The following is a 16,521-nucleotide window of genomic DNA, read 5'->3' as shown; positions in this document are numbered from 1 at the left end:
AACGTATATTACCTACAGACATTCGAAACGGTCCTGGAGCTAAGCTATCTGTTGGAAGTAACGGAAACTTGACGTGCTCTCTCAGGAGACTTCAAATAATAAATACGTAATGTTTCGCATTCGTAGAAACGCTTTCAGCCGAGAAAAAAATGTAGTGCATTACTTTCTGGGCATTCCTCGTATAAATACACTCCTGGAAATGGAAAAAAGAACACATTGACACCGGTGTGTCAGACCCACCATACTTGCTCCGGACACTGCGAGAGGGCTGTACAAGCAATGATCACACGCACGGCACAGCGGACACACCAGGAACCGCGGTGTTGGCCGTCGAATGGCGCCAGCTGCGCAGCATTTGTGCACCGCCGCCGTCAGTGTCAGCCAGTTTGCCGTGGCATACGGAGCTCCATCGCAGTCTTTAACACTGGTAGCATGCCGCGACAGCGTGGACGTGAACCGTATGTGCAGTTGACGGACTTTGAGCGAGGGCGTATAGTGGGCATGCGGGAGGACGGGTGGACGTACCGCCGAATTGCTCAACACGTGGGGCGTGAGGTCTCCACAGTACATCGATGTTGTCGCCAGTGGTCGGCGGAAGGTGCACGTGCCCGTCGACCTGGGACCGGACCGCAGCGACGCACGGATGCACGCCAAGACCGTAGGATCCTACGCAGTACCGTAGGGGACCGCACCGCCACTTCCCAGCAAATTAGGGACACTGTTGCTCCTGGGGTATCGGCGAGGACCATTCGCAACCGTCTCCATGAAGCTGGGCTACGGTCCCGCACACCGTTAGGCCGTCTTCCGTTCACGCCCCAACATCGTGCAGCCCGCCTCCAGTGGTGTCGCGACAGGCGTGAATGGAGGGACGAATGGAGACGTGTCGTCTTCAGCGATGTGAGTCGCTTCTGCCTTGGTGCCAATGATGGTCGTATGTGTGTTTGGCGCCGTGCAGGTCAGCGCCACAATCAGGACTGCATACGACCGAGGCACACAGGGCCAACACCCGGCATCATGGTGTGGGGAGCGATCTCCTACACTGGCCGTACACCTCTGGTGATTGTCGAGGGGACACTGAATAGTGCACGGTACATCCAAACCGTCATCGAAGCCATCGTTCTACCATTCCTAGACCGGCAAGGGAACTTGCTGTTCCAACAGGACAATGCACGTCCGCATGTATCCCGTGCCACCCAACGTGCTCTAGAAGGTGTAAGTCAACTACCCTGGCCAGCAAGATCTCCGGATCTGTCCCCCATTGAGCATGTTTGGGACTGGATGAAGCGTCGTCTCACGCGGTCTGCACGTCCAGCACGAACGCTGGTCCAACTGAGGCGCCAGGAGGAAATGGCATGGCAAGCCGTTCCACAGGACTACATCCAGCATCTCTACTATCGTTTCCATGGGAGAATAGCAGCCTGCATTGCTGCGAAAGGTGGATATACACTGTACTAGTGCCGACATTGTGCATGCTCTGTTGCCTGTGTCTATGTGCCTGTGGTTCTGTCAGTGTGATCATGTGATGCATCTGACACCAGGAATGTGTCAATAAAGTTTCCCCTTCCTGGGACAATGAATTCACGGTGTTCTTATTTCAATTTCCAGGAGTGTATATTGATAAGCACAACTGTATACAGCAGATGCTATTAATTTCGCATTCTCATATTTATCTGAATTAAAAAATTTGTGAACACTTGGAATGTACACCTACGAGCCGCCACTGTACAGGACCGTGTGCTAGTAGTGAGTGTGCACAAAAATACCACGACATGTACACTTAGGAAAACAAACGCGGCCCACATTGCTGTATTCGGTCTGCAGTAGGAGTATAGTGCAATGCCTGTGATCAAATACGAAGAAGCATGATCAGAAAAACCGCACTGAGGGTCATCAAGATGTTGTTTACCCTTGCTGTCAGCATATCTTCACGAGTAAATACGATACGATTTCTTGAATGTAATAATTGTCTTTCCGCATGTAGTATAGCAAGATTAAGTTCACGTCTTGGTTTCGGACCATTAAATGGTTTGAACATGAGCACGATTGCGGCTAATCAGAAGATACTACAAATCTTGTTAATATTGTACGGGGTAACTCGGTAATGGTGTTATTAACATTCGGGGGTTACGACGAAGGATAAACCTATCAAATTTGGAATAAGAGGTCGCGGTCCGTAAACGACAGTGTCGAAACTTAGAAGCTAAAATCAATTTTGATATTTCTGAGAGTAGAAGACCAGTACCGGAACTGCTGTTGCTAAGAATGTAGGGTACGCAAAAGTGTCAGTGTGGACCAAAACAAGAAACAAATGTGTAGTCAACATGGGCTCTAAAACCTATACCTTAAGAGCTGTAAGACTTGCTACTGTGAAACACAGAAGAAGCTGCTATAGCTCTTAAACTATGCATTTTAGAGCCCAGATTTACTGGACTTTTTTGCTTGCTTCGGTCCATACGACCTCCTCCAAAAACATTTAAATGAAAGAGCTTCCAGTAGAAGAGACGTATTTCGTGGTATCACAGACAAGCAAGTGGTCACAGTTCATAAGCTGCACATCTTAGAGACCACATTTACTAGAGATTTGATTCTTGGCTTGGTACATGTTGCCACCTCTTAAAGTCGTCTGTGCTAGAATGTTAGCAACACCAGCCTCTGTACTATCTGAGGTAACTTTTCACTTGGTCGTTTTCAGACCACAGCCCCTTACACCAGCCGGCCGCGGTGGTCTCGCGGTTCTAGGCGCTACAGTTTGGAACCGCGCGACCACTACGGTGGCAGGTTCGAATCCTGCCTCGGGCATGGATGTGTGTGATGTCCTTAGGTTAGTTAGGTTTAACTAGTTCTAAGTTCTAGGGAACTGATGACCACAGCAGTTGAGTCCCATAGTGCTCAGAGCCATTTGAACCATTTTGTTCTTGAGTTTGACAAAGTAAACAGAACCAAAAGTTTTCAAAACAATATACATTCCAAATCCTCAAGTGACACAGAGATTTCTTACAGAAAAAAGGCAAAAATATACAAAAGGTTAAATTGTTTGGTGGCAGAATAAATGAGGGTCAGATTCGCACCTTACATGAGAGCTACATGCATCACAACAGGAAGCTGAATGTGACGCCTAACTTAATTCGGCAGTTATGAGCAAATTTGCCTATCAGTATGTAATGCAAAACAGGGATGACACTCCATCGGCGGTAATTTACACACCGTTCCGGTAACGCATGTTTGAGCGGAGGGTGAAACATGCAGCGACATGAGTTTTAGTTTGGAATTCAGAGGGCCGACGGCACAGGTAGGACTGCGCTATAGGGGGTACCACGGAAACTACCTAAAGGGGTGTCCCATGTGGAAAGTCAACGAACTACCAGATGACTCAGGTGGGGAGAGCGAGTATAACAGCCCATCTGAGGGAGGACAGGAAAGAAAGCTTTTAGAAAGCTGCATTTCGGAATTCCAAATGGATACGAAAGAAGACCAGTGACACATGTCCGATCACGTGTCACAAATCACAAATGTAAGAGAGTCAATTACGCATTTTGGCGTCTGGGACGGGCAGAAAACGTCCGATTGGCGGTAACACGCTAGGAAGGAGAAAAGAGCCAAAGTTTCGACGCACTTTAATGGTAGGGACCTTGCGATTGGCAGAGACAGTTTTCACAAAATAGGCGGAACGCGCCTATTGGTCGAAAAAAGCCGTGACGTGAAGAATGAAAGAACCCAAGTGGAGAGACAGTTTGGCTATGAGTAAGACAAGATGGAAATTTTCGGGGACTCTTCCCTGAATTGGCGTCAAGTACAGAACGGAGCACATAACACTGTGTGACGCAGAGGAGTAATTTGTGTGAACACTGCGTTCACAGCGGCTGATATCCAGCTAGAAATTAGCTGTAGCATCGTTTAGCTCCAACTGTGGAGAAACAAACCAGCCAATTAGGTAATTGTTCTTAAGAGAACTAAGAGGGCATTATAATATGCACGCTGCTCCAACCATGCGCGTGTATATCGCCACATTCTAAGACTAGGGATGAGTACATGTTCTCTCGCATAACAAGAAACATAGGGAAAGTTTCTGCTGAAAAATTCAACAAAGGTGTGAATAGTTTTATAGGAAATTCAGCGTAATAGAGAGACCTAGCAGACGACAGCTCATCGCAGCTTAAGGTAAATACCACGTGCAGAGACTTAAACTTGTTTGTCCACCAGCTTGCGTCAACTGTAAACTCGAGCGACCTTGGGTAATCTTTTGCTCAATTTGTCACATGACTAACCATCCACTGTAGACTTGATTGTCATCCTAAAAATAGTACCAAACTTTGAACTGGAACCAGACGATTTTCGTAGCAGTAACTAACATCATAACAATTTTGTAAAGGAACTTATTGTTATACTTTAATACTGTCATGCTTAGGATAATTTAACCTTCTGAGAGTTAATATTTAATTTTGTTGTGTTTAGGATCATTTCACTTTTTGATGTTGACGAGATGCGTTATCCTGACAAGTATTTTTTTGTTGTCACATTGAAATCTGTATAAAACCGTGTATTTTTGTGCTAGTATTGTGACATTAAACATGTCATTTCAACTTACGCAGTTGTCTTCAATCCTAGAATAAGTAAACCGCAAATATTGCACCCTAGAAAATAAATAAAATAAAATTGTAATCGATAGGATGAAGGTGACCAACAAAAAAGCTTTTTAATAAGCTGACCAACAATGCAACTTTTTCATAAATAGTGAAGGAAACACACACAACACTGATGTAATATAGTTTATTTCACAAATCTGTTTTCGACTGTTGTGACATCATCAGGCAGAACAGCCAATCAATTCAGTTTTTAATAAATAATATACCGTCTGAACAGGCAGTGAAAACCGAACAGTACCGACCGGCCGCCATGTTATCCTTAGCCGCTTGGCGTCACCCCATGCATACATGAAGGAGCGTGTGGTCATCACACCGCTCTCCCAAGCGTTGCCAGTTTTCGTGACCAGTGCATCTATTTTTCAGTCAAGCAGCTCCTCAAGTGGCCTCGCTGGGGTTGAGTTCGCCCCGCTTGATAACAGCTCTCGGCAGGCACGGACGGTGACCCATCCAAGTGATAGCCAAGCCTGACAGCGCTTAATTTCGTTGCTCTAACGGAACCGGTGTTACCCCTGCAGCAAAGCCATTGGCAATAAAAAATATGAATAAATGTCTTATGTTAATGACGTTCTCAAAAATGGATGAAATATACCGACAACGGAATCCAAACACTGCTTCAAATATTTTACTTTGCTCATGTTACGTCTTAGTAGTCAGAAGGAAGAGGTTGAAATCAACATGCATGACGTTAGTCAAATCATCCACGTAAAAATCGCGTTCAGACCCGTGAAATACATGTTGCGTCTTGTATAACACTCTGAAAAAGAAAATAAGAAGACATTTAAGGATCAGCCTTTATATATCTGCCGCTTTTAAGCTGCGTTTACATTGGAGAGAGCGGCTGGTGTTTTCACAAATAACTTCAAGTAAATAAATATGCAGAGAGCAGAAATAATATTCTAAACTACAGCCAGTGGCCACTCAAAGAAAAGATGTTAGATTGTGTTATTTCCTTGTGGAAGCACAACAAAATAAATGGGTGCCACATCATCTAAAATTAACTCCTGCAGAGGGTAGACAACACAAGAATTTAGGACTAAACTTCCAATTGGCAGGTGAAATAGTTGAAGAAAGATATGCGAAACGGTAGGTGTACAAGTTTTGGAATTAATGAGGGTTAAACACTAACCGGACAAGTGCAGACGAAAAAATGACGTATTCAGTCTAAAGGAAAGGGTGTAAGAATTATTTTTTGACCCTCTCTCTATTCACAGTTCTCCAGTAGGATTTAAGTGGTTTTCTGCTTCGTGTTTCGGGTTGTTGTTTTGTAGCAGCGCACGTCCAACGGTCACGCACTGTTTCGTTTTGCAGGCCGGAATTGGATAAAATCAACTGGAGATGTGTATGGCGTTTCATTTCCTGGCCACGTCAGAGAGGCCTTCATTGCCCTAACACATGGCCCTAGCTTCTCATCTAAGTGCAAATGCTTCGATTTATGCCCGTCCGCGCGCGCTACCTATTAATTAACGCAGATATTGCGGCGTGGACATGCGGAATGTGGGGGGTGCTTGTTTCGACATAGCTACGAATCACCCATCAGCAGAGGGTAACTAGCCGTGACCAGTACTGGTCGTAAGCTATGTTCCAAAAATGAACAGCATAGAGACAGAAGTGATGACTCTTTCTGCAGGACCTCACCATTTTGCAGGACAATGCTCAAGCACGTACAGTGCAAGGTGTTACTCGGTTTGTTTGACTGATGGGGCTGTTAAGTGCTATACCAGCTACTACAATCCCCTGACTTAAGCCTTCGTGAGTTCAACTCGATTTATAAACTGAAGGAAACACTTCACGGCATTCGCTTCAGAACTGCTACAAATTCGTCTGGCAGTAGACCGCGCCGTTCGAACTGACAACACAACTGGCACCGCTAAGAGTATCCTACGACTTCCACATCGCTGGCAACGGGTTGCACAATGCCGGTGACTACATTGAAGGTCAGTAAAACGTTGAAACAAGTATCTATTTTGTACGAGCTGTAAATAAATAGTTGCCACTATTAAAGTTCCAGCCCTCATATATCTATTCGACAACAGAAACTCAAAGATTGTTCATATCATTTAAGAAAACGACACCGAAAATCCACTAGACCAGCATATGAAGTTGCATTTCAGAATCTAGCAACTACATGGATTACAAACGCCGGCCTGAGTGGCCGAGCGGTTCTAGGCGCTACAGTCTGGAACCGCGCGACCGCTACGGTCGCCATTTCGGATCTTGCCTCGGGCATGGATGTGTGTCCTTAGGTTAGTTAGGTTTAAGCAATTCTAAGTTCTAGGGGACTGATGACGTCAGAAGTTAAGTCCCATAGTGCTCAGAGCCATTTAAACCATTTGATTACAAGCCTACAACTTCCGACAACAACGAAGGAAAACATCAGATTAGTACTATGAAAACTGTTTATTTAAATTCTACCGTTGCTACTTCTTCCTGTGGTGCATCACTATCTCAGCGCATGAAGTGCTGTGAATCTGTGACCAGCTACCCAAATTTAAACCTACTTCAAAATTAATGAATCTACTTTGGGTTATAAGAGGTCGGTGACGGTCAGATATGGCAGTTATAGAAACATAGTTGTTTTCGTCTACTGCCGAATCTTCTCATGAACTTTCAATCACTAGCTCTCTCTTCAGAGTGTGAAAATGTTTTCTTGGCGCCATCGTACATAAGGAGGAATGATAATCATAATAAAATAAGAGAAATCAGAGCTTGCACACAAGGACTTCGTTTCTCCCGCGAGCTGTTCTTGAGTGGAATGGTACAGGAATAGCTTGAAGCTCATTCGATGAATCATGTAGATGTAGAACGCAGCTGGACGTGGAGTCAGACTGCACTTTGATGACAGTCCATGTTCCTTCAGCTCTATATTTGAGTCCATCAACCGATGTGGCCTGCAAGCGGTGAGATGTCAGTCTCACTGCAACCCACGACCAGGTGTTTTCAGTGGACGCAAGATATAGGGAATGTAATGGCCAGAGCAACAGATAAACACTGTTTGGATCCACGTATGTCAGAACGGCATTGGCAGTATGCGGCCTTGCGTTATCTTGTTGAAAGATAACATGAAGGAGACTTAGAAGATGCTGCGGACCACAGAAGTTAATGTGAAAGAACTGTAATGATTGCTCTCCAAACTACTACCTACGCGGCGTCAACACATAACACAAACAGTGAAACAATGTGTGATAGGAATTTGCACTCAAACGCCCTGTAGAAGACGAAAACGTGAGAACTACAAAAAGCAAGCATACATATTTACAACTATAGTCTGCTGCCCCTACCCAATCAACATTTCACATGGCATAATCACTTTGAGTATACATGATTAAACTGGTCATAGAATAAAAGAGCGGAAATTTGTTTACAAAAGAACGTAATATAATGACAGTAGTGCTAAATAAGAATAACGCAATCATATTAGGCCTAAAATTTGTGCAGTTGATAAACGGTTACTAACTGCATTTGACGTACTGGAAAGCAATAATTATGGATGTGTTTCAAAAACCAAACAGATATGTGGACACCAATATGTAATAACAAGATATATGTGTATGCTTATTCTTAATATATCTGTCGAGATTTATAGCGATGTAAATATGTAAGTAGGCTGTTTAGGTTTTTATGTTGGTAACACCACTTAGCGCTTTGTATGAAAATCGCTGACTGTGCTGTGTGTGGCTAGGTGGACTCATTATTGGAATATATACCCGTGCAGGCACGGTTAACGCAGCGTGTTCGGTCAGAGGGTTAGCTGCCCTCTGTAATAAAAAAAAACTGAGTTAATTGATCACCGACGAACTGAAACGGGCGTCTTGCGACGTCCGCCACGAGCAGAAGCAACGAACAAACACGAACAAAAGGAGATTAAAAAAAAGAGGTAGCGTCTCTAATTCATAATGAAATCGTCTTCGGTCCCGGGTTCGATCCCCGCCACGGCCTAAATTTTGATACATAATCAGCATTGGCAGCCGAAGACTTCCGGCATAAGAAGTCAGCCTCATTCTGCCAACGGCCTTGTCAAAGAGGGCGGAGGAGCGGATAGAGGTTCAGGGCACTCTCTTGTCCTAGGGGTGGGAAATTGCCCCTAAAGGCGGAAGAATCAGCAATGATCAACGACATGAGGATGCAGAAGGCAATGGAAACCACTGCATTAAAGACACGTAATGTGTGTCCACAGGACATGTGGCCTGTAGTTGAAGAAGTGTCATGATGATCTCTCCATTGGCAAAAGATTCCGGAGTAGTCCCCCATTCGGATCTCCGGGAGGGGACTGCCAAGGGGGAGGTTACCATGAGAAAAAGATTGAATAATCAACGAAACGATTACGTTCTACGAGTCGGGGCGTGGAATGTCAGAAGCTTGAACTTGGTAGGGAAACTAGAAAATCTGAGAAGGGAAATGCAAAGGCTCAATCTAGATATAGCAGGGGTCAGTGAAGTGAAGTGGAAGGAAGACAAGGATTTCTGGTCAGATGAGTATCGGGTAATATCAACAGCAGCAGAAAATGGTATAACAGGTGTAGGATTCGTTATGAATAGGAAGGTAGGGCAGAGGGTGTGTTACTGTTAACAGTTCAGTGACCGGGTTGTTCTAATCAGAATCGACAGCAGACCAACACCGACAACGATAGTTCAGGTATATATGCCGACGTCGCAAGCTGAAGATGAACAGATAGAAAAAGTGTATGAGGATATTGAAAGGGTAATGCAGTATGTATAGGGGGTCGAAAATCTAATAGTCATGGGCGACTGGAATGCAGTGGTAGGGGAAAGAGTAGAAGAAAAGGTTACAGGAGAATATGGCCTTGGGACAAGGAATGAAAGAGGAGAAAGACTAATTGAGTTCTGTAACAAGTTTCAGCTAGTAATAGCGAATACCCTGTTCAAGAATCACAAGAGGAGGAGGTATACGTGGAAAAGACCGGGAGATACGGGAAGATTTCAATTAGATTACATCATGATCAGACAGAGATTGCGAATTCAGATACTGGATTGTAAGGCGTACCCAGGAGCAGATATAGACTCAGATCACAATATAGTAGTGATGAAGAGTAGGCTGAAGTTCAAGACATTAGTCAGGAAGAATCAATACGCTAAGAAGTGGGATACGGAAGTTCTAAGGAATGACGAGATACGTTTGAAATTCTCTAACGCTATAGATACAGCAATAAGGAATAGCGCAGTAGGCAGTACACTTGAAGAGGAATGGATATCTCTAAAAAGGGCCATCACAGAAGTTGGGAAGGAAAACAAAGGTACAAAGAAGGTAACTGCGAAGAAACCATGGGTAACAGAAGAAACACTTCAGTTGATTGATGAAAGGAGGAGGTACAAACATGTTCCGGAAAAATCAGGAATACAGAAATACAAGTCGCTGAGGAATGAAATAAATAGGAAGTGCAGGGAAGCTAAGATGAAATGGCTGCAGGAAAAATGTGAAGAAATCGAAAAAGATATGATTGTCGGAAGGACAGACTCAGCATACAGGAAAGTCAAAACAACCTTTGGTGACATTAAAAGCAACGGTGGTAACATCAAGAGTGCAACGGGAATTCCATTGTTAAATGTAGAGGAGAGAGCAGATAGGTGGAAAGAATACATTGAAAGCCTCTATGAGGGTGAAGATTTGTCTGATGTGATAGAAGAAGAAACAGGAGTCAATTTAGAAGAGATAGGGGATCCAGTATTAGAATCGGAATTTAAAAGAGCTTTGGAGGACTTACGGTCAAATAAGGCAGAAGGGATAGATAACATTCCATCAGAATTTCTAAAATCATTAGGGGAAGCGGCAACAAAACGACTATCCACGTTGGTGTGTAGAATATATGAGTCTGGCGACATACCATCTGACTTTCGGAAAAGCATCATGCACACAGTTCCGAAGACGGCAAGAGCTGACAAGTGCGAGAATTATCGCACAATCAGCTTCACAGCTCATGCATCGAAGCTGCTTACAAGAATAATATACAGAAGAATGGAAAAGAAAATTGAGAATGCGCTAGGTGACGATCAGTTTGGCTTTAGGAAAAGTAAAGGCACGAGAGAGGCAATTCTGACGTTAAAGCTAATAATGGAAGCACGGTTAAAGAAAAATCAAGACACGTTGATAGGATTTGTCGACCTGGAAAAAGCGTTCGACAATATAAAATGGTGCAAGCTGTTCAAGATTCTGAAAAAAAGTAGGGGTAAGCTATAGGGAGAGACGGGTCATACACAATATGTACAACAACCAAGAGGGAATAATAAGAGTGGACGATCAAGAACGAAGTGCTCGTATTACAAAGGGAGTAAGACAAGGCTGTAGTCTTTCGCCCCTACTCTTCAATCTGTACATCGAGGAAGCAATGATGGAAATAAAAGAAAGGTTCTGGAGCGGAATTAAAATACAAGGTGAAAGGATATCAATGATACGACAATGCTATCCTGAGTGAACGTGAAGAAGAATTGAATGATCTGCTGTACGGAATGAACAGTCTAATGAGTACACAGTATGGTTTGAGAGTAAATCGGAGAAAGACGAAGGTAATGAGAAGTAGTAGAAATGAGAACAGCGAGAAACTTAACATCAGGATTGATGGTCACGAAGTCAATGAAGTTAAGGAATCTGCTACCTAGGCAGGAAAATAATGACGGACGGAGCAAGATGGACATCAAAAGCAGACTCACTATGGCAAAAAAGGCATTCTGGCCAAGAGAAGTCTACTAATATCAGATACCGGCCTTAATTTGAGAAAGAAATTTCTGAGGATGTACGTCTGGAGTACAGCATTGTATGGTAGTGAAACATGGACTGTGGGAAAACCGGAACAGAAGAGAATCGAAGCATTTGAGATGTGGTGCTATAGACGAATGTTAAAAATTAGGTGGACTGATAAGGTAAGGTATGAGGAGGTTCTACGCAGAATCGGAGAGGAAAGGAATATGTGGAAAACACTGATAAGGAGAAGGGACAGGATGATAGGACATGTGCTAAGACATGAGGGAATGACTTCCATGGTACTAGAGGGAGCTGTAGAGGGCAAAAACTGTAGAGGAAGACAGACATTGGAATACGTCAAGCAAATAATTGAGGACGTAGGTTGCAAGTGCTACTCTGAGATGAAGAGGTTGGCAGAGGAAAGGAATTCGTGGCGGGCCGCATCAAACCAGTGAGTAGACTGATGACCAAAAAAAAAAGTGTTGGACAGTTGGATGTGAACAGCACGTAGCGTTGTTCAGTTGGTGGTGAGCAACCAGCATTGGTGGGTGTGAAGGGAGAGTTGCCAGAGTTTTGATAGGTTACTATAAGCGGACGGTCTGGACGTGTGTCCGCCAGAAAAAAGGAAATTTGTAAAGAAGGCTGTCATGAATTGATAGATATATATGATGACTTTTGAACAATATTAAGATAACTACATTGTTTGCTCTCTATCAAAATCTTTCATTTGCTAACTATACCTATCAGTAGTTAGTGCCTTCAGTAGTTAGAATCTTTTATTTAGTATTGGCGCTCGCTGTATTGCAGTAGTTCGATTATAGGTAATTCTTAGTCAGAGCCATTCTTTTGTAGGGATTGTTGAAAGTCAGATTGTGTCTGTTTAGTGATGATTAGAATAAGTAAAGACAAAACCTGTATGAGGACGTTTTGCTCAGCTATTTGAAAATCAAATAACGTATAAGTTTACTAGCACAGTCATTCACAATTTTTCAAGGGGACGTTTCAAATACTATAATTTCAAAATCTGTTTATGTATAATAACATAGAAAATCTTCGCATATTTTTCAACAGATAGTAAAGAAAACCCCTTGAAGACGAATAAACTACTCCAAGATATTTGTGGGTAGTAAATACGAAAATTGTTTTTTATTAAGGCAGAACTTCGACCACAGATGAACTTTTAAGCAGTACGTTAATTACAGACTAAGTAGTATAACGTATTTACAGGCGAGAAGCTACACAGAGACTCGAAGAGTCGACACGCAAAGACCATATTTATAATTTTGCATTTCAGGTGCCAGAAAACAGAGTGAGATGGCGCAGTAGCTAGCTTAATGGACTGGCATTCGGGCGGGACGACGGTTCAGATCAGCGCCAGGCTCACCATATTTACACTACTGGCCATTAAAATTGCTACACCACGAAAATGACGTGCTACAGACGCGAAATTTAACTGACAGGAAGGAGACGCTGTGATATGCAAATGATTATCTTTTCAGAGCATTCACACAAGGCTGGCGCCGGTGGCGACACCTATAACGTCCTGACATGAGGAAAGTTTCCAACCGATTTCTCATACAGAAACAGCAGTTGACCTGCGTTGCCTGGTGAAACGCTGTTGTGACGCCTCGTGAAAGGAGGAGACGTGCCTACCATCACGTTTCCGAAGGTCGGATTGTAGCCTATAGCGATTGCGGTTTATCGTGTAAGTAGGCTGTTTAGGTTTTTTTATTGGTAACGCCACATAGCGCTCTGAATGAAAAATCACTGGCTGTGCTGTTGTAGTGTTGGGCGGCTGGATGTTAACAGCGCGCAGCGTTGCGCAGTTGGAGGTGAGCCGCCAGCAGTGGTGGACGTGGGGAGAGAGATGGCGGAGTTTTGAAATTAGTAAGAATTGATGTCATGAACTTTTATATATATATATATATATATATATATATATATATATATAATGACTTTTGATGATATTAAGGTAAATACATTGTTTGTTGAAACTTCCTGGCAGATTAAAACTGTGTGCCCGACCGAGACTCGAACTCGGGACCTTTGCCTTTCGCGGGCAAGTGATCTACCATCTGAGCTACCGAAGCACGACTCACGCCCCGTACTCACAGCTTTACTTCTGCCAGTACCTCGTCTCCTACCTTCCAAACTTTACAGAAGCTCTTCTGCGAACCATGCAGAACTAGCACTCCTGAAAGAAAGGATATTGCGGAGACATGGCTTAGCCACAGCCTTGGGGATGTTTCCAGAATGAGATTTTTCACTCTGCAGCGGAGTGTGCGCTGATATGAAACTTCCTTAGTTCTGCTTGGTTCGCAGAAGAGCTTCTGTAAAGTTTGGAAGGTAGGAGGCGAGGTACCGGCAGAAGTAAAGCTGTGAGTAGCGGGCGTGAGTCGTGCTTCGGTAGCTCAGATGGTAGAGCACTTGCCCGCGAAAGGCAAAGGTCCCGAGTTCGAGTCTCGGTCGGGCACACAGTTTTAATCTGCCAGGAAGTTTCATATCAGCGCACACTCCTCTGCAGAGTGAAAATCTCGTTCTGGAAACATTGTTTGTTCTCTATTAAAATCTTTCATTTGCTAACTATCCCTATCAGCAGTTAGTGCCTTCCGTAGTTTGAATCTTTTATTTAGCTGGCAGTCGTGGCGCTAGCTGTATTGCAGTAGCTTGAGTAACGAAGATTTTTGTGAGGTAAGTTATTTGTAAAAGGTATAGGTTAATGTTAGTCAGGGCCATTCTTTTGTAGGGATTATTAAAAGTCGGATTGCGTTGCGCTAAAAAATATTGTGTGTCATTTTAAGCACAGTCTTGTACAATTTTTCAAAGGGGACGTTTCATATGTCGACCCTTAGCCGAGGATACCCCACTGGAATCTTCTGATTTTTTTCTTGTAGTTTGTGTAGTTAGTGTAGCTTTTGTTTATTGCTAGCGCGTAATTGTAGAGAGAATTTCCTCTGTATTTGTAGTTTTTCACTGTTGTACAGTAAAACAGTTATGGCATGCTTGTAGGTTTGCACCAAGTATTTCGCAGCTGCGCTTGCAATTAACTAGATATTATTTTCAGTGCTACGTTAATGTGGTCTCTTATTTTTGCTCTTCAAATTGTGCTTTCCTGTGTTATCGTGTGAAATATTGTGACAATAATGGCGTGTGAAAAACGTAATACTAAGCTCCAAAGTAAACTGAGAAATTACAGTGAAGACGAAAGCAGTGTGTTAGCGCCACCGAGTAATGAATTAACTAATGTTCAAAGTAGTAATTTCGTAATTGTACATAGGGAAATGGAGCGGGCTGCAAACAATGGTGTAGACAGTGAAACAATTAGTGAACAGTGAAGCATTATCGATCGATCGGTCGGCAACAGCTCGCGTCAGGAATCCGAAATGATAGGACACGATCTTGCAAATACTGTACATTCCGGTTTTGCGTCCTCACCGTTTTCTCAAATAAGTTAAGACACATTTTTTGCTTGTCAAAATGTGAACGTTGCCGGTGCAAATGCACTGCCGAAAAGCATAGAGGAGCAGATTCCACATACTAATACATTATTATTGCAATTAATGCAACAAATGAAACAAAATCAGAGACAAACAAAGCAACAGTTAGACACAATGGAACAAAATCAGAGACAAACACAGCAAAATCTTCAAAAGTTAGACACAATGGCACAAAATCTTCAAAAGTTAGACACAATGCTTGAACAAAATCAGAAACAAATGGGACAAAAGCTTCAAAAGTTAGACACAATGGAACCAAAGCTTCAAAAGTTAGACACCACGCTTGAACAAACACGTGAAGATTTAACTAATGAGTTACATAACATTGAATCGAAATGTCAAAAGTCTGTAATGACATAAAAACACAAATTTGTGAGCATTTTCAACCTATTTTTTCGTGGCATGAAAACGCATTACAGAATCACGAAGCAGCCATGAAAGAACTTCAAACTTAAAGGACACAGTAGATACGACTTCAACACAAATGTGCACTCTGAAACTTGGTTCAGAAAAACACACAGAGGATATAATTTCAATATCGGATAAAGTAGCCGAACTTTCAGATCAGTTTACTAACTTATCTACAAAGGTAGATGATGATCTGAATGACACAAAACCTGTAGCCTTCACTGACACTGAAGAGTATGAACAAATTAGAAAGTTCAAACAGAATCAAAATCAAATCAACACACAGTACAAAAGAGAAATGCGGGAAGTACAAGATCAGTTCGCTCAAGTAATACAAGAATTACATATTTCAGAGGACACTCGCGCTCCAGTACAGGAAGAGGGACATGGAAATACAGAACAACCACAAAATAATAAAACAGGACGTTTCGGAAATCATGAACGGAATTGGCAAGGTACACCGAGTTTTGAGATGGAACCACCGAAACGACGTAACAATGAACGATATGTTACCCGCCGACCCGATGATTTTGACTATAAGCTGTTCATTACTACACGTAAATTCAAAACATTTAAGGATTCTGGCAACGACATTCATCCACAAGCGTGGCTTCATCAATTCTCTCATTGTTTTCCTCCCAACTGGTCATTAGAGCACAGATTAGAATTTATGTGTGGCTACTTGGAGAATGAACCAACTGTAAGAATGCGATCGGTCATTCACGATTGTCACAGTGAAGGAGACTTTTATCATGCCTTCCTCTCAGCATATTGGTCTCAAGCTACACAAGACCGAGTAAAACATAGCATCATTATGATGAAACATTTCGAACAATCTGAACTTTCCAGTCTTGTGAAATATTTTGAAGACATGTTACATAAGAATCAGTATCTTTCAAACCCATACAGCCCCACAGAACTCATCCGTATTTGCTTAATCAAATTTCCTGAACATTTACGACATATTATTTTGGCAGGACGTTGCAAAGACGACACTGAAGCTATTCAGGGACTGTTACAAGAACTGGAAATTGACACTGACAATCGCGGAACGCGAAAACAGGAGCACAACAATTACAGGTCACACCTGCCACAATTCCGCGATGACAGAAATAATACACGACAAGGCTATTCGTACAACGTAAATCGTGACCAAAACAGACATCACCCGTATGACAACCGTTGGCAGAGTAGTAATAATTACAGGGGAAGATCACCTCTCTGCGGTAGTGACTATCACAGAGACAGTCAGAGAAACAGACAATATGGAAACCAAAATA

This window comes from Schistocerca gregaria, chromosome 7 (assembly GCF_023897955.1).
Source record: "Schistocerca gregaria isolate iqSchGreg1 chromosome 7, iqSchGreg1.2, whole genome shotgun sequence".
Taxonomy (NCBI): Eukaryota; Metazoa; Arthropoda; class Insecta; order Orthoptera; family Acrididae; genus Schistocerca; species Schistocerca gregaria.
Note: the sequence above shows the minus strand (reverse complement) of the source record.